Genomic DNA, 20962 nt, shown 5'->3' on the forward strand with positions numbered 1-20962 from the left:
TGATTAATAAAAGTCAGTGAGTGGAAAGAGAGGACGAATTTCATGACTTTGTTATTCCTTGTCCGATATTGAGAAAATATAAGTGTTTTGTTTTTCTCTTTTTACTTTATCTGTTCAAATCATATTCATTTCAGCACAAAATACCCCTAATCAGCATATAAAGATGATTAATTTCGAAGGTTATTCTCCTCAATCTCTATTATAATTTTCAAACATTCTTGACCATATTCATTAACTCGTTTCCTCGAGATTCTTCTCTCATATCAGTCATTGTATACACCACTGCATAAAATGCAGACAATTACGAGAGTGAAGGAAAGCAACTTCGGTAAAAGTTTCGCGCTCGCATTGTTAAAGGGATGGTCCGGGCTGGAAGTATGTATAACTTAATAAAAAGAGTAGAATTCACTGAGCAAAATGCCGAAAATTTCATCAAAATCGGATAACAAATAACAAGTTATTGGATTTTAAAGTTTAGCAATATTTTGTGAAAACAGTCGTCATGAATATTCATTAGGTGGGCTGATGATGTCACATCTCCACTTGTTCTTTTGTATTTTAATATACAAAATTAGCCGGTTTATTCAAATTTTTCCTCCAAGAACTAGAAAAATTGAATTGACAACCGATTTAGTGCATTATATATTTATTGCTGCAACTTATTTTATTATAAGGGAGACATATTATTCACACATGTATGAAATAATGAAAAAAATTATGGAATAACATAAGAAAACAGAAAGTGGAGATGTGACATCATCAGCCCACCTAATGAATATTCATGACGAATGTTTTCACAAAATATTGCTAGATTTTAAACTTCGATAACTTTCGTATTTGTTATCCGATTTTGATGAAATTTTGGCAATTTGCTCAGTGAATTCTACTCTATGTATTAAGATATTAATATTTTTAACCCGGACCATCCCTTTAAGTTAGATACCCACCATGTTCATGGTTTTTAAGAAAAAGTGTTAAGAACGTCCAGTTATCAACTCGGAAGACAAACAACAAATTTCAGCTCGCACTCGCATATTTATTTGGTGATATAGGTATCCTCTTTTATTCGTGAATCACTGCAGACAGGGAGACAGTCCTTAACATGTCCCTTTTCAGGTCACTATATTAATAACATGCAAACCTCTGTCCTCAAACGTGTTGCCCCCCCCCCCGCACGGTTATATCCATATGGTGCCTCCATTGTATGCAAGTACTTCAGAAACATTGATTATTTGTGTCATACAGTACTTGATTCTGAAGTAGTTTAGTCAATGTCGCTAATTAAAAAAATACAATCTGAATCTTTGAGGAAATGTTTTTTTATCGAGGAAATGCTAAGCATTACTTTCGCATTCTTCAAAGATACGAACCATTGATCTTTTTCTCGTATGTCAACTTGGCCTGCATATCAACTGATTCAACCCTTCATCGATCTCGAATAGGAGTTTTCGCTCTGCTGCGTTCAGAGGATTTAAGAACATAGTACAAAAAAGTGAGGATGCCCATCAAATAGACCACTTCGTAGTTACTTCATGGACAATTTTGGTTAAATGACCTTTCATTTCTTTCATTATTTTGATAGGCAGATTTCAAAGCACGATATTACGTAATCTTGCCTTACATAGCAGGATGAAGAGATTGAATAGACCAGGTGACTAGAATAGCACACCAGTGAACACTTTATGAAGGTATTTGTTGCATTCCTACTTTGAACGCAGATCATAGCATGTTGCACAATGTACTTGGCAAACTGTGAAATACCAGTCGTTTGTGGACGCATTGCTGTTTTTTGTGGATGTAAATGAATACTATAATTCAAAAGAATATATGAATAATCAAGATATCAAAGTTGGTGCTTATCTCCTTAGATTTTAAACCACCTAGTCCAGTCAATCTAGCCAGAATAGGGGGGTGACCCGCCACTAATTGCAACACTTGATTTTCCACTGCAATGCTTTCCATGAAGGTCCCCTTAACAACATACTAAAAGTCCCAAAAAATCCAAGCAGTGGAAATTTATGAAATTTGCATATTATGCAAATTAGCCATAAAAATTTAGAAAAATAAGGAAAATAGTCCAAAAATTACAAATTAAGTGTCCAAAACAATTTAATTTGAGCGAAAAGTAATGATAAATAACTGTATTCAATGTTTTTATTAAAAAGCGCCAGCGAATCTACCTAATTTGCATATTATGCAAATAAGGATCCTTATATGGAAAAAATGTCAAGATATTGTGCTTGTTCTCATAGAGACTGCTTGAAAACATTTCATTTATGTAGACATTTTTTGTTTTTTTTTGTTTCTATCACTACAATTCATCACAATGCCTGAAAATTAATTTGCATATTATGCAAATTAGCCATTAAAAATAGCAAATAGGAAAAATAACACAAATATTATAAATTAAATGTCAAAAGCAAGCAATTTGAACAAACTTTCACGATGAATAAATAAGTACAATGTTTTTATTTAAAAAAGCTAGCCAATCTGCCTCATTTGCATATTATGCAAATAAGTATCCATATATGGAAAATGTCAAGAAAATTTGATTTTCTCACATTGACTGTTGTTCAAATCAATATGCTGCTATCACTAAGCATGCATATTTATCCTAATGTAATTTGTATTTAAGGTAAAGTACTGCAAATGTGTTCTTCACGTCCTAAAGCCATATTGTTAGTCTGACAAGATGATGGGATTGGCAAGAACAAAGCACAGTATTTGAAATTGGTGAGTAGTTTGTTAGAGCTGACGTCCGTTTCTTATATGGATGGGAACGACAGAAGGAAGGCCAAGAAAAGCAAACTTATGGCAGGTGAGATCTGATGAGTAGTCTCATTAAGAAGTGTAGCAGAGATTCCATCTGGCCTAGTAGCTTCATTGCAGGTTGGTTTCTTTAACAATTTCTTCAGTATTTTGGCTACACCCGCTTGACTAAAAAATATGTTTTCTGGCCACGTCTGGGTCAGAACAGGGTTCCAGGACTTGCAGAGCAGCGTCATCATCATCATGATCAGTGGTAAATACTAAGACTAATAATCAGTTATCTTCCAATGTAGTCATAGCATGATAACATGAAATTAAGGGCTTTCAACATGCTAGTTGTTACAGCCTGGATCATTGCCAATCCGGTCAACAAATGGTGTATTATAGGCTTGTCTAAAACCATTCTATGGTCCTAGTGTAGCAATTCTGAGCTTCTCCAGATGCTTTAGGAGCTCAACATGCGCAAGCCTTCCTATAAAACTCTTCTTCCGACACAACTTAAGTCCAGCGTCTATTAAATTGAGACATCTTGTGTCGGAAGAAGACATGGGTAATGGTTTGGTTCTTGCCAAAGTCCTCTTGATTAACATTCAATCTCCTATGCTCGACTTGTCGGATTTCAGTACAGAGAGTTGTATGATTGTCCAAAGTACATGTGCATGACACTATGAATGTCAGCATTCCTCCAGACTAACATCCTCAGTCGTACCATGATTTCTGACAGGTTTATTCCTCTGTATACTCACAGTATACCAATGAGTAACACAAAGTGGCAAACAAATCCTGGAATGGGTACACACTGTTTAATCATTGTTGGATGGTATTTGATGGGGATGTTAAGGGTGTTTCGTTATGTTGTGCCCTCTTGTTGGAAAGGCAATCATCTGGTTTAATCCTTCATCTGTTAACGTCTACTTGGTTGTTCATTGTCTCACTGAGGAATTTCCATTTGCCATAAATATCAGGAAATTGATATTATTTGCATACGATTTGCTTAGAAACTATAGCTACAATATTTGGAGATAGTTGCCATTCTTAGGACATTCATCAAAGAGGAAAGAACAGGAAATGGATGCTTCACCTGAAGCAGCAACTGGATTCAGCAAGAACGTCTAATCATGATTCCTGTATCTGGGAAAGATGTCTATATACACTTTAAGCATTTATCATGACTTTATGATTGGCTTTCCTGTGCTCGTATGGGCAAATGCTCATTCGTACTCTTATAAACCATGCCCAGAGATCTCGTGATTCGAGCAAGTACTCATATTCACCACCACAAGTGGTGTGCTACAAGGACCAAATATTCGAAGCTAACAAGCTTTTATTTGTACTGGGTGTGACATCTTGTGCTGATCACTTGACAATCAAGGAGAATGCTAGCGTGGACTATACTAGCAAGAAATGCAAAGACTCTACCAAGTCAAGGAGAGAGCAAGACTTGGATAGAAATATGAAGCATTCAAACAGTGGGACCCATGTAGAACTGACTCATCATTGCACAACATGAGTGGGGTATCTGCTCCGGTGGTAACTGCTCATGAAAAAAGTCAATATCAACCAAGCAAGGTCATCAAGGTTACACATAATCTACGTGGAATTTTAGAGGAAAATATCACAAGTTTCCTTTATTATTTATAACATGCCGGATGCTTATTTGCATAACATGTACATTCCACTTCAGATATAGATCCACAGAGGCGAGACCTTTGAAGGACCTTTCAAAGACCAAAAATTGGCAAGGTCTTAATTTATACAGCAGTCTCTAATATCACTGAAATTTGTCATCTCTGTTGTGGAATGACTCAGAAAGACCCCTCAAAGAACTCTGAAAGACACCTGTCCTATAGAGATCTTCCAATGGTCTTTCAGAGATGTTTATGCTTTAAGTGATCTTTCACAATTCTTTCCATAGACTTTGCCTGATCTTTCATTTATCTTTCGATGATATTTCAATGAGTCTTACAGTAATCTCCGTAAAAAGCTTGAGAGACTGCCGAAAGATCATAGAAAGACTAATAAGAACTTTGAAAGTTCATTGAAAGACCATTGAAAAATCATCAAAAAATAATTTTACTGTAAGACCACTGAAAGACTGTTTTGGCGTTTCAAAAGTTTTGGGACTCACGAGGAACATAAAGACCATTGAAAGATCTATCAGGAATCGTAAAAGACATCGGAGATCTTTGAAAGTTCATTGAAAGACCCTTGAAAGATCAAGCAAGTTTTATCGTCTTATAGCAGTCTTTCAGAGGTCTTGTTCTCTGTTGAATGGGGGTTTAACTGTTTGTGTGAGAAAAATCAAAATTTCTGGGTTTTTTTTTCATACAAGGATGCTCATAATTATATATGCAAATGATGTAGATTTATTTACAATTTTTTTATTTGAAGAATTATTGAATGTGTAAAGATTACCATGAGCTTCCGTTCAATTTATATTGTTTTCCGCACTTGATTTCCAAATTTTTGATTATTTTCCTCATTTGCAAATTATTATGGCTAATTTGCATAAAATGCAAATTTTGTGATTTTCATATGATTGTCTATTTAATGACTTTTGATATGGTATTACTTTCCTGTAAGGCATTTCCATATTCCAATTTCAATAAATAATCTACTTGCAATTTTTGAGGAATATGTCACCAGTGTGTTTCTTGAATATTTATTACATGTTAGATACTTATTTGCATAATATGCAAATCACACTACAGACACTGAGCTTAATATTAATGTTTTCAACGTCCTTAGTGATAGCAGCATAGTAATTTCAACATTATTCAAATTTTCAAGCAGTCAATGAGAGAAAAATCACAATATCTTGACATTCTTTTCCATATATGGATGCTTATTTGCATATTATGCAAATGAGGTAGATTTGTTTGCATTTTTGATTAAAAACATTGATTAAAGTTATTTATCATAAATTTCCGCTCAAATAAAATTGTTTTGGACACTTAATTTGTAATTTTTTGACTATTTTCCTTATTTTTCTAACTTCCCTTATGGAACAAACACAGTGTTACCACAGTGTGTTCACATAGTTGACTATGTGTAAACTATGTGTTAACTATGTGGTCACAGTGTTGTCACAGTGTGAGACTTCAGATCACATAGTTAATCACATAATTGCCCACATAGTTGGGTAACAAACACAGTGTTACCACAGTGTGTTCACATAGTTGACTATGTGTAAACTATGTGTTAACTATGTGGTCACAGTGTTGTCACAGTGTGAGACTTCAGATCACATAGTTAATCACATAATTGCCCACATACTTGGGTAACAAACACAGTGTTACCACAGTGTGTTCACATAGTTGACTATGTGTAAACTATGTGGTCACAGTGTGAGACTTCAGATCACATAGTTAATCACATAATTGCCCACATAGTTGGGTAACAAACACAGTGTTACCACAGTGTGTTCACATAGTTGACTATGTGTAAACTATGTGGACACAGTGTTAGACTTCAGATCACATAGTTAATCACATAATTGCCCACATAGTTGGGTAACAAACACAGTGTTACCACAGTGTGTTCACATAGTTGACTATGTGTAAACTATGTGGACACAGTGTTAGACTTCAGATCACATAGTTAATCATAATTGTCCACATAGTTGGGCAACAAACACAGTGTTGCCACAGTGTGTTCACATAGTTGACTATGTGTAAACTATGTGGTCACAGTGTGAGACTCAGATCACATAGTTAATCACATAATTGCCCACATAGTTGGGTAACAAACACAATGTTACCACAGTGTGTTCACATAGTTGACTATGTGTAAACTACGTGGACACATGCAGTGTTAGACTTCAGATCACATAGTTAATCACAAATTTTGCTCACATAGTTGGGTAACAAACACAGTGTTACCACAGTGTGTTCACATAATTGACTATGTGTAAACTATGTGGTCACAGTGTTAGACTTCAGATCACATTGTTAATCACATAATTGCCCACATAGTTGGGTAACAAACACAGTGTTACCACAGTAAGTTCTTCAATCATACCCGAGAAAATTTTAACAAGCAAGAACAAGGGTCTTCAAGCTCGCGCAGGGCGCGGGGGGGAGCAGGGAGGAGTACTAAACTTGAAAAATTGTTTGATGCACTATTCCCAATACAATCTCCATTTAGTTTTTAATTTACACTGAAATTTTGCCGGTAATTTTGATATTTGATGATTTTTTTATTTTCTTTTAAGATCATCATCGCAATGGATAAACTATCAGTAAAGGCTATAACGTTAATAGAGTTATAGATCTATACTAGATATCCGGAACTCTTCGGTAAATCTCGGCCTCGGAAATCTATTTTCGGCGAGGCATGCTAGTGTAATACATGTGCGTTTCAAATTCACTCGCTAAAGCTCACCGACGCCCGTTACAGTTTATCGCTTCATCCAATATTTACGCCCGTTAGAATCTGATCTTACTGCACTTTGTCTTAATCTTCTTGAATTGATAAGGATATCAACCATGTGCGTCTTAGTACACTGGGTGGAAACAAGGAACTGTTACTTCTAGCGATTTTGTAACAAACAAAAAGATGTCGGTCAACTTGGTGGACCCGAAGTTTGAGGGCCTGGTGGAGTCCGGAACCCGGCAGAGAAACGGCCGAAACATTGGCTGGGATGTGGAAGGCCAAGGTGTTAGTGGCCAGTGGTAAATATACATTATTATATCCTGATTTGTACCTAATATGTAATTATTTATGCTCTCCCTTTGTCCAGGGGTAATTGCCGAAGAACCGTATGTATATAGATCTATAGGCTATGTGGTGCTCGACTAGCCTGGAGGCGTCTGAAACTGAAAGTCATGATTTAATTTAAGGCTGCCTTAATTTAACCCAGGGAACTCCCGCCCGCTACGCGGGCGGGAGTTTCCTGGCCTAGGTTACTATGAATTTAGCTCTACAAAGTACTCTACGTAGTCGTAGGGTTACTCCCCACTGACGCCTGGGATCACGAGCTATATTCACCCACGTACTGGTACAAAACCTGAAACTTTCGCCCCCGAGATTTCTACTTTCCCTCTAAATCTAGCCCTAAAACATGTAGGCCTACCTGTCATGGGGTTCAACTTATTTTCCAAGTGAAGTAGATTACCGGGTGTAACATTTCTGCGATATTGATTTCATTTTTAAAGAAGAATTCATAAAAAAACGAATCGCGCGATTTGCGTGCTGTCGCCAAGCGAAAGACAACGAAATCAAGATGGCGACATAAACACGGCCGTAAGCTCTTTCCATCTTTTCTACTAGCCAGGAGGCTTCTAAAGAGTAAAAAATCATTTACTAATACTATACTAACGTCTTGAGGAAGCAATGATGATGATTTTTTTTAGATATGTCATATACTTCTTCATCATTGACGTCTTGACACTCTCTCCATAGTGTCTTAAGCGAAGGACCAAAACAAAGATGGATTTCCCTAGAAAATCCATCTTTTTAAACCAAAATCACAAGAATTCTATTAATTCTATTCATTCTTACACCTTCCTACGCCTAATGCGTAGGGAGGTGTTAAATATTATTATATAAAAATATAAACTTTAGAGATAGAAATTAGAGATGAAAATTCTTATTCAACAAATCTTAAAATTTATTTCGTGATCATAAATAATTTATATATATTAATATGAATTATTTATAATGAAAATATAAATTTTAATGGGTTAGTTGATGATTTGTTAAATAAGAATTTTCATCTCTAAATTGTTAAGACGGGATTGCTTTCCGGAAGTACGTCATACATAAGCGGTTCAAGGGTCGACGCTATTGTATTTCCATTGTTTACATGTGGAACGGGGGGTCTACGCGGCATCAGTTAGGTAAGAAATCTTCATTTTTTTATATTTTTTATAATAATATTTAAAACCTTCCTACGCATTAGGCGTAGGAAGATGTAAGAATGAATAGAATTCTTGTGATTTTGGTTTAAAAAGATGGATTTTCTAGGGAAATCCATCTTTGTTTTGGTCCTTCGCTTAAGACACTATGGAGAGAGTGTCAAGACGTCAATGATGAAGAAGTATATGACATATAAAAAAAAATCATCATCATTGCGTCCTCAAGACTAACGTATCTTATGGTGTGTTTATGCTTCCATTGCGAGGACAGAATCAGCGATTTCAAACGTCGATTCAAAACGCCGATCGTAAACGTGGTTCTGGGAGTGCTGTTTATGCTTAACTTTTCAGAGCATCATGATCTCCAGCTGGCTTCGCATCGTAAAGCGAGGTCAAATTGGGCGCGCCTTTTTTCAAAAGTTTTTTTTTTCCGATTGTTGTTTTTACGTAGAGATAACAAGGAGCAATACGACTGTATTTGCCCGCGGATTTTCATCTCACCGGAAGCATGTACCAAATGACGTCATTTAAACACGTTTATGATCGTGGTTCTGTTTATACTTCCCCAGAAAGCCTGATTCTGGTCAAACAACGTTTACAAACGCACCTTTTTGTGAGTTTACGATCAGCGTTTTGAAACAGCGTTTAAATGAAAGTAAGCATGGACGCAACCGTGTTTTGGACTAATCACGTTTGGAAACGCTGATTCTGGCCTGAAAAGTGGAAGCATAAACACGGCCTTACTCTCACCTAGCCAGGCGGCTTCTAGTTCTAGAGAGTAAAAATCAGTTACTAACGTAAGGTTACTCTCATCCGAAGCCAGGTCTTCCTTCTCATTGACCCACACGACGGAAGCCAAACCACCTGAATCTTTCACCCCCAAGATTTCTACTTTCCTTAATAGAAAAGATCTAGGCCTAAATCATGTACATTGAAAAAACTTCATTTCCGACATTTCTACGCTCTCGTTATTTTTGAACAAGAATTCATCAAAAAAATGAGAGAAATATTGTGAAGACGGAAGAGACTTGCCCGATGTTTACGCCGCCATCTTACTTCCTATTGTTCTTCGCCAACGTTACCCGACGCACGCGTCTATGAGAAGGAAGACCTGGCTTCGTATGAGAGTAACCTTACGTTAGTAAATGATTTTTACTCTCTAGAAGCCGCCTGGCTACTCTCACCCACGTTACGCGACTCAAGCGTCCGTATCGTGGGTGAAGAACAATAGAAAACAAGATGGCGGTGTAAACATCGGGCAAGTCTTTTTTTTTCATGACAATTTTTCATTTTTTTAATGAATTCTTGTCTAAAAATAAAATCCATAGCATAGAAATGTCGGAAATGAAGTTGTATCCCAGGTACATGATTTAGGGCTAGATCTTTTAGAGAGAAAGTAGAAATCTCGGGGGCAAAAGTTTCAGGTTTTGGCTGCCTACATGCACATGTATACAATAGAAGCCCTGGCTTCGTATGAGAGTAAGTTACGTTAGTAAATGATTTTTACTCTCTAGAAGCCTCCTGGCTAGACTGGATTAGCATTACATCGGCTATTTAACAAATTTGGGGACAAATTTAATGATGTGAAAGATTCTTACTAGTTTTTAAATAATAATTATCTTATTTAGATCTACTGAAAAATATGTCTACAACTCAAAATAGTTTGTGTGTACAGAATTCAGATAAAATTATTTACGTCTATAACTTAAAAACTGGTGTCTGAATTCTGATTTGATAACTTGTCTATACTCTGTAGTAATAATTCTAATAATGCTAAAACCCCATTTTTACAATGCATTTCATAAATGGCTCTTTGAAATTACTCTGATTATTTATGTCTGTCCTTAATGTGCCTGTCCCTTACAGAAAAAAAAGCTGATGTACTAAAGAAAGAGAAGGAGTTCCTAAACACCGCAACCAGAGTAGATGAGGCTATGGATGAGTCTGATGCCACAGATGAGGACATGGAGGATGAGGCTTCAACCTCAAAAAAAGATGTGAGAAAGAGGGTACGTTGAAACTTTACATTCAACTTAAATTTTTAAGACGTGCATGGATCCGGAAATTTTGAAGCATACTAGCCAGGAAATTTAGTCCAAAGTGATAAGTGTTTACCTGAAGCAGGCCAGACTTTATTCTGTGATTTGCCAAAAAAAAAATGACTTATACATAACTTGATATCGCTGCCAGTGGTGATTCAAAAAATTGCTCTTAAATTTCTACTTGAAAAAAAAAATTGATGGAATTGGAAAGTATTGGTGGTACTACTTCAATAAAAGAAAATTCATTAGAAAAACTAAAAATAATGATACACTTATGAATTTTGTCTGGATTCCTAGTCTAGATACAGAATTGCATTGGATTTGCACATGACCGCGTACCCAGGTGTCGCAAATTTGAACTCAGAAGATATGCGAGACTTAAATGTGAGTGGCGCGGCGCGGTCACCCCAAAAAATCGTAGCTGGATGGTCTTGAAAAATGTTGAGCGGGGGAGGGGGGGTTACATTAAATTTTAATTTTAAAAATTCTAAACATATTCCATATCTGTTCATATTTTATTTCCATTTTTGGTTGCAGGTTGGGAAAGCTGACAGATCTGCTATGGCAGAGCTTCTAAAGAAGAAAAAGACTTAAGACCAGCGGAACCATAAAGGTCAGTTTAAAAGTTTATTATTTACGGCAAGATTCTGTGGCCAATTAAATGAAAAATCATGACCAGAAAACAAAATTCTCATATGTCCAGAAAGAGTATCTTCTCCAGAGCATTGCATTCATGCTTTTGGTGCAAATAGAATTTTACATCACAACAAAGAATACCTCTTAATTATTGAAGGTTAAACATATACCACATAAAAATTGTATCTGAAATTATGATGGAGTAGATGCTCTTTCAGGACATACATCTATATGAGATGAGAGTTATGTTTTCCGGACATGCTTTTTCATTAAATTGGTGATTTTTTTAAATGTTAAAGTTTTTTTCTGACTCTCTTGGTATATCATTGTAGGATATTGGCACTCTAAATGGATGAATTTCCATTGCTAGCCCTGGCATATCAACATTCACAAATAACACTGTGTCTCACACACAGATTTGCGTTATGGTAAATTCTAGTAGAAGGGGCTATGAAATGATGTGTCTGAGGATATATCCACCGCAAAAATAAAAAAATCACTTTCAATTTTTGAAAAAATTGCATTTTGGCCAATTCATATCGTCTGTGATGTCATAAAATCATATTCTAAAAAAATCTCTGTTCTTTAATGATATTCATCAAACCTTCACTGATATATTTCTCAATTTTTTTTTGTTTCTTATTACAACCAATTATTCATCAGGGTGAACTTCCCCTTTGATAGCTTTTACATTTTCTTGTGTATTTTGCCAAGAATGATTGTCTCTGCGTGAATCTACAAATGAATTCAGAATATCACAATTACTGTAAATAGGAAGATGCTCTGTAATTTCTCATATTACCAAGCTTGTCAATAATTTCAAGGCGGAGGGTTAGGGTGAATCTCCCTGAAAGAGAAACTACATGTACTAGAATAGCACAGTCTCTCCAAATGGTAATCTACGGTGAAAATAAGTTTTTGATGTGGAAACAAAAACAAACTAACATAAAACGGAGGAAAAGGACACCGACTTTGATTTGAATCTACGTAACCATAGAAAACATTTTAATGTTTTAAGTAAGTGATTGATCTTCACAAATGTCTTGTCATTTTACATTTTACAATGATGCTGCCTGTCACCGGTACAATTTCTTCCAGAGCGGCGGACCAAAAAAATTAGAAATACACAGAGTCAAAGGCTTAGACAATCAACCAGTTTAAGAACTTAATTTCCTTTAAGTCACTTCCTTGTCATTTCATAAGATATTTTCAATCAAGTAGGACTATAGAAATAAGATTACCGAGCCTGAAATCTTGATTTTCTTGCTTTAACTTATCCGCCCCTAATATTATAATCCTGTTTCATGGGTATGCATGGTTTTTTGTTGTTTGTGACTCTTAGATACTCCACTGCAGCTGAGTAACCAACAGTCACAAACAGACGGAACTTGACTTGGCTTTAATTAATATTTATATATGATGTAGAGTCTTTGATAAAAGTTTGAGACTTTGAGCCAGTTTTTGTGTCCTTTCATTTTCTTATATTCAGCACACACAACAAGCATGACAACAATTTCCCTGCACTTCCACGGGACAAGTACGTGCACGCATGGGCCAGAAGCTGAAAGATGTCCGTGCATCTCGAAGACGTGCAGAAAAGCAGGTTTAAGTGTGATACCTTTTTTTTTGTTTGGAAATAAGCCTTAATATTGCCTCATACGAGTCATTAAAAAACCCATTTTATTCTGATCATGGGTATATATTACACGAAAATGTCTTTCATGTATTATGACATGTCTGCTAATACAGCCAACTCAGGTTTATATAGTGTGTGCTTTCAAAATTTATCATGACATTCCAACTCCTGCTTTATCACCTTGTGATATTCATCAAACTCAGATTGATATATTTTTATATTTATACTATGACAAATCATTTTCTTGCCATGTGCCTTCCGTTTGATACTGTTTCCAAGTTCCAACTAATACAAAGGAATACTTATATGCAGCTATATGGACGCTAGTGTATGCACTTCATGCAAGAGATTTGTGGACATTTTTTGGCTCTTGTTCATATTTTTCTGATATTTGTATATAGGTGTGAAAAGGCAAAATATATGCAAAGTGTTCTTATTTTTGAAAAATAAATGTTGGTTACTTGTTCCTGTTTCGAAATTTCACAACTCTCTGTGATGGTAGGGATTTGCTTTACTACATGTATAGGCGTTGCTTTTCCGACTACGGCGGCGTCGTCGTCAACATTGAAATCTTAACCAAGGTTAAGTTTTTGAAATGTCATAACTTAGGAGTTAGGAAGTATATGGACCTAGTTCATGAAACTTGGACATAAGTGTAACGAAGTATCACTGATCATCTTGCATGAGTGTCCAGGTTGAATGATCAAGTTCATTTAGGGTCTAAGTTTTTTTTATGTCATAACTTTAAAAATATAAGGGCCTATTTTATGAAACTTGTACAAAAGTTAAATTGCTGATAATCTTACATTAGTGTCAGCCTGTCAGGTCACATGATCAAAGTCAAAGGTCACAGCACTGAAACCTGAACTGTTAATTTTTTTAACTGTCATCATCATGATCCTATTTCATGAACTTGAACATAAGGGTATTCAAGTACCACTGACAATGAGTTTCCGGTCACATTGTCAAGGCCAATGATCATTTATGGTCAATAAAATTTGACCATGTTTGGTTATCAAAATTGAAATCTTTAACCAAAGTTTTTGAGATGTCATCTTAACTTTGGAATTTTATCAACCTAGTTTAGGAAAATTGGACATGAGTATTTAAAGCCTGTGTATAGCTTTGGTAAAGGGTCAATAATGTGATTGATAATCGAATATCATCTAATATGACAGTCTTACTGAAGCGTAGAGACCGTTAGATATTTTTCCAACTGCACTTCTCTGAGAAAATTTCAAATATTCAAATCTTGGATATATAGCGCCCTCTCTCGGCGATGCTTGTTTTAAATTTAAAAAATGGGCATTCAAGCGCTTATTTTATAAATTTAGTGATTAGATATCCAAAAGTTACAGACAAAGAACATATCTTGAAAGTTTAAGCCCATTCCATGATTTGGAATAGGATTTAATTGAAAGACAAAAACGCACAGATATTTTAATTTGATCGGGTGACCCGATCAAGTTAAATTTCCATGTAAAATTGCAAAATTTATCCTGTAAAACACATTTTCATTTCATATCCTCCACATCATAACTGTTATAAGGCATATCCATTCATATTAGCTAGCAATGAATTGGAATAGTGATAGGTGCATTTTGGTGGATTTACCAAAACTATACACAAGCTTTAAGTTTCACTTATCATCTTGCATGAGTTTTAGGTCACATGATTAAGGTCAAAGGTCACTTAGGGTCAATGAACTGTGACCATGCTCGAGATATTTTTTTAAATGTCATAACTTTGAAAGATTATGGATCTGGTTCATGAAACTTGGATATAAGGGTAATCAAGTATCATTGATAGCCTTGCACTAGTTTTTAGTCAAATGATTAAGGTCAAATGTCATTTAACTTTGACTATGTTGGGAGTAATTTTAGAAATGTCTTCATAACTTTGAAAGTAAACTTGAACATTAGGGTAATCAAGTATCACTGTTTTTATTCAAAGTCAGCATTGTTGCTATATTGAATTGCGTGACGTAGGCGAGACTGTCAGAGGCGTTCCACTTGTTTTGTTTTTTTCAAGTAACCTTTTCTTTTAAGGTAAAACAGGTTATTTTAGTTCGGTGTTTTCATCACTTGTAACCTTGCAAATCTTGTTTCGAATGAAGATACTTGCATTTGAATGAAAGAACAACCTCAAAGATAAATTTGTCAGAATATAGACTCATAAATGTTAGATACCTTAAAGGGGTACATATCAAAATAAATATAGTAAAATCCACCGAGCAAAACGCTGAAAATCTGACAGCAAATAGTGAAGTTATAGAATTTCAAGCTTAGCAATATTTTGTGAAAATAGTCATATGCAAGTCATCATGAATGTGCAATAGGTTGACTAATGATGTCATGTCCCCACCTTCCTTTTTCTTATTTTATTTAATAAAATCATGATCATTTCATATTTTCCTACATGTGTACACGACATGTCTCCCTTGTAACAAAATAAGTTGGCACAATGATTTTCTTACAAACTAAATCAGTTGTCAATCCAATTTTTGTAATTATATTTGGTGACAAAATTTGACTAAATATAATTTTTTGAAATAAAATACAAAAGATTACGTGGGGATCATCAGCTTGCTCATTGCATATTCATGAAGACATGCATAGCACTGTTTTGCCCTAGTAATGCAAAAGTTAAAAATGTAATGACTTTGTCATCCTTGTCAGATTTTTGTGAAATTTTTCAGTATTTTGTTTGTCTCATTTTACTTTATTTGTTAAAATTGTATTATGTCAGCCTGGAGTACCCCGTTAATATGTTTACATTTAAGAAATATTTCATACCAGGCTTGTTTTCCCAAACAATTTCATTCCACAACGTATGTTTACTTGTGAAAATCGAGGAGAAAAATTCATGTTTGTATTCACTGTGCTGGTATTTATGACCCAGTTATTTTCATGTTGCTTTTATTTTATTACTGTTTATTAAACTGAACGAAATGAATTTTTTCATTTTTTATTTCTAATTATATTTTCTCGTGTCTTGTGGATTGCTCTCCCTACTCTTCAGATTGGGACCAAAGCACAATGTCTACCATGATACAACCACCCAAGTACCTACAGCCAGTGACAACAGACAAATTCTCAAATCAATTATGTTGTGATCAGGAGGATGGAAATTTTTAGTGTTGATTTTTTTTTTCTTTTTTTACAACTGGGTATGCATTACTATGCAAAATGATGAAAGATATATTCTAAAATTTGATTTGAATTGGTGACACTATTATTAGCTTCCACTCCTATTGAGATCAGCACTAATTGGCAATGATGGTATACTTTTGTGGTCAAGATTGCGGGACACTGTGCTTCGTTCCAGTTGGCCTGTGTTGCAGTGGTCTACATGGTATGTGCTGCATGGGTATGTAGTGGACTGCATGTGGTAAATGAGCTAGTGGCACATGCATACCACAGTTTGGTGGATTGTGTAGTCAATGTCCGTGTGGTGGACTGTGTGGTAGACATCACAGTAAGATGAGCACCATAGTGTGGGGGACTATGTGGTGTATGTCATAGTGTGGGGGAGTATGTGGTGTATGTCATAGTGTGGTGGACTCTGTGGTATATGTCATAGTGGGGTGGACTCTGTGGTATATGTCATAGTGTGGTGGACTCTGTGGTATATGTCATAGTGTGGTGGACTCTGTGGTATATGTCATAGTGTGGTGGACTCTGTGGTATATGTCATAGTGTGGTGGACTCTGTGGTATATGTCATAGTGTGGTGGACTATGTGGTGCATGTCATAGTGTGGTGGACTCTGTGGTATATGTCATAGTGTGGTGGACTCTGTGGTATATGCCATAGTGTGGTGGACTATGTGGTATATGTCATAGTGTGGTGGACTATGTGGTATATGTCATAGTGTGGTGGACTATGTGGTGTATGTCATAGTGTGGTGGACTATGTGGTGCATGTCATAGTGTGGTGGACTCTGTGGTATATGTCATAGTGTGGTGGACTCTGTGGCATATGTCATAGTGTGGTGGACTATGTGGTTGATGTCATAGTGTGGTGTACTATGTGGTGTATGTCATAGTGTGGTGGACTATGTGGTGAATGCCACAGTGTAAAGGACTATGTGGTTATAAACGTGTGGTACACAGTGTGTTTTATATGTGTTTCGGACTATGTGGCGACTGTGTGGCAACACTGTGTTACACAGTGTTGTAAACACAGTGTTACCACACGTCCCAAAATAATATATTAAACACATGTGGTACACGCTGTGAACACACTGTGGTACACACTGTGTTACACACTGTGGTACACACTGTGGTACACACTGTGTTACACACTGTGGTAACACTGTGTTACACACTGTGTTACACACTGTGGTAACACTGTGTTTGTTCCATAAGGGTTTTTATGGCTAATTTGCATAATATGCAAATTTCATAAATTTCCACACCTTGGATTTTTTGGGACTTTTAATATGTTGTTCAGGGGACCTTCCTGGAAAGCACTGCAGTGGAATATCAAGTGTTGCAATTAGTGGTGGGTCAAACCCTATATTGACTGGACTAACCATGTAACTTTAGTACAAATGACCTTCCTCTGATCATGCGTAGAATATTTTGATCATGCGCAGAAAGGAACTACGAACTGGCTAATCACAACAACAAAACCAGCTGGGAGGTCTTTGTCGAAGAATGCATTGTGAAGTGGAACAGCAGTTTCGTCAAAAGTTTCGGAGATGACGTCATTTGTCCAGTCATGGACTAAACTTCTGTTTTAATTCACCACTTTTTGAGGAAGACTTCTTAGTTGGCCGGGGCTGATTGCACGAAAGGGTCTTTCCAAGGACCGTCTTTCGTGTCGCCCATCTTTTATGATGCGCTGTATGCGGGATATTTCTGAAATGTATGATAAACATATAGAATTTGTTAGCTACCATTTAAATCAACTTGTATACGATTTCATGATGTATCACATCATTTTATACACAGAGATTTTGTTCATTTACTATAACGGATTAATGAAAAAGTGTTTGCAGGTAATTTATTTAAAATGCGTTTCACATGGCGCATCATAATAAATGGGCGACACGAAAGACGATTCTTGCAAAGACCCTTTCGTGCAATCGGCCCCTGGTCTCCCGGTTTTCTTTGTCATGAAGGGTACGTATTTGACAATATATTTTCTCTGTTCTGGGGCCCGTTGCAGAAAGAGTTGCAATCAATCGCAACTCTAAAAATCATGCGTAACTTGATTTTCAACCAATCAACAGTGCGCATTTGGGACTTGCGCTTGATTTTTTGACTTGCGTTTAAACGCAACTCTTTCTGCAACGGGCCCCTCGAATCCTCCTTACGTCGCTGTGCTAAAACTCCCTATACTATTGATTACATGTCATTTGCCTTTTCATGACTCTTTATTGATAGCAAGTAAACGCAATTCATTCTACAAAATCATAACAATTTTTACTTACAGTTTGGCTTCACTGATTAGATTCCGGAAATCCTCATGCAACAATATTAAGACCACCGTATTTCCATTGTTGGTCGATCCTGGTGATATTTCGCTTCCATGGAATTAGAATGCAAAAATGCAATGGTTTGGGACTAAAGTCATACCCGGAATACGTGTTTACTATATAGCATTTTTTTCCTCCCGCGCAAAGCAAAGGTCCTGCCTGTATGACGCGTGTGTATTTATTAAAACTGCTATCTCAGGCAACGGGCCGTATCAAAATTACCAATGCCTTACTTGAGGGAGAAGCTATACATGCATATAAAATGCGTGGAACGTACATAATTTGGAGCACTCTACCCTATACAACAATAACATGACATTGAATAGGACAGAGGCCTATTAAACATTCTTAAGGAGATGGAGAGGGGGCGAGCAAGGGTGAAAAGGCTTGGTGAGCTATAAATTTTCATGTTTGAAATTGTATTTTCATAATAAATAAGTGTATTCGACTCTCCTATTAAGTATCCCCCTACTCTCCGTCTCCCCTCTCTCTCTTCCTCGTTTGTCCCCCTCAGCAGCCCCTCTTCATCTCATGCCACTAGTAGCCAATTGACACCAAACAATTCACATTAATCAAATAGAACTGTTATTCGTCTGCCACGTTAACAATCAAAACGTAATGTCACTTTTGCCAATGGATAATTACTCAATCATTAATATAATTAAGGCAAAGAAAAGATGGCACATTTTGATTTGTAGCCCATGACCCCCCCCCCCTCCACCCTCAAAATAGTACAACATTGCCCTCACGATATGACACTATTTGTCTTCAGTCATCGAATTCCCCCGCGAATTCCACGCTTAAGTATAAATTGCAACAATGACATTTTCTCTCTTTTTGAAATATGTTCATTTTTAATGAAAATTTAAATGGCAGCATTATTCCATGTCACAGTAATAAAAACACTGAACAGACAAACATTATAGGCTAATAGGCTTAGCACTTGATTTGCATAAAATTCAACAAATCTGAAGATTACTACAAAACAAAATAAAATTCATTTTAGCGTTTGGCAACCAACACAGCAGAAAGACAGAAGGCTGGAACCTTGACCTAAAACACGATATGCCAATCAAATACATTTTATGTAATATTTTACAAAGGTGAATTCAATCCCATTTTGCAAACATCCTCGAAATGTCTTCATACAGCATATAAACACGATAGACCAACTGCAGTTTTCCTATCAAAAATATATATACAAATGTTTTAAGGGAAATATTAACTGCTTCACAAAAAATGCGAAATTAATAAAACTTTACATCTGCAAACATCAATATGATTCATTAAGAACTTTTACAAAGAATAAGAATTCTTAAACAAGGAGACTGGAAATGGAGGAAAGTGATTTATGTGCGACGATGGCGGGCAGTAATCATGGTAATCAACATCTCATTTTACAACCTACGTCATCACTATCATTAGAAAATACTAACTATATCACTGTCGACTTAAAATATGACAATATCGTACCGATAATGTCGTAAATACATTAAACATTTTCTAAGTATTTGAAAAAGGTATATCATTAAAAACACAAATAGCTTCTTTATACTATTTCAGTAAACCGATACAATAATGATCATATTGTGACAATCATAGATGACATATAAAATCAGAGTACTGTTTGATGGAAATATTTATATAATCATAGAAGCGGGTGGCATGATAAAATTATTGATCTGTACAGAGTTTGTGCGAGCAGAGGCAATCTGCGCAGTCTCAATGTCCAAGAAATATGACTACTTGCTCAGGCATGTGGGATATTACATACATGCATGTATACAATATTTTTTTTAAGTCCGCACACACGACACATCCACACACACCGACAGAAACATACAAATTTATGCTGGACAAAATAATAAAAGCCCAAGAGACCGACGGCCCACAATAGTTTATATGTACATATTTTGAGGGACAAGGGCTGACAGTAACATTTAGCTCTCGACAATAATTAGCATTATCGAGGAAGTTAGGGAAGGGAGGGGGGAGAGGAAAGCCAAGCTAAAATAATGATAATGGCCTATCATTTTTGAAGGCCCTAGACTCTGGGGAACTATTAATAGTAACATCAAAGAATCTCCAAGCCTTAATTCTTTCAAATATAAGTTCAAAAAATTTCTTCAAGATAACCATTGAATTTAACTCTTCATCACTCAAACTCTTGTATTTTTTTAATCAAACATGTTTATCATGTCACGTACACTTTTACATCTCTTTCGTTTCCCTGTTGATCGGTGAGGTCCGTCTGTGAGTGCTGGGGCTGGATTCTGGGGACCTTTAATCTCTTTTTTTTCTTATTTCCTTTTCTATTTTTGTTTCCCATTTTTCCTTTTAATTCAGCTGGTCATGCTCAAGTTGTTATTTTATTTTTTATATGCTAAACAACTGCAAGAATATTTATTAGGAGGCTGCACTCTTCAAGCTCCGCTTTTTAGCAGTCCTCCATTTCCAACCTGATTTGTAATAATCTTGAATATAATTTTTTTTGTAGAGGAATATTTGAAATATGTTTTGTTACTTATATATGTCAAC

General features: G+C 36.0%; 1 long non-coding RNA gene across 1 annotated transcript; it reads left to right on the forward strand.

The window, feature by feature from the left end:
* Positions 1-11240: 11240 nt before the first annotated feature.
* Positions 11241-12962, forward strand: LOC121425725. Its single transcript, XR_005971528.1, has 2 exons — positions 11241-11282; positions 12795-12962. It is a non-coding gene; the product is annotated as an uncharacterized LOC121425725 (long non-coding RNA).
* Positions 12963-20962: the final 8000 nt, after the last annotated feature.

The sequence above is a fragment of the Lytechinus variegatus genome, chromosome 12 (genome assembly GCF_018143015.1).
Source record: "Lytechinus variegatus isolate NC3 chromosome 12, Lvar_3.0, whole genome shotgun sequence".
Classification (NCBI taxonomy): Eukaryota; Metazoa; Echinodermata; class Echinoidea; order Temnopleuroida; family Toxopneustidae; genus Lytechinus; species Lytechinus variegatus.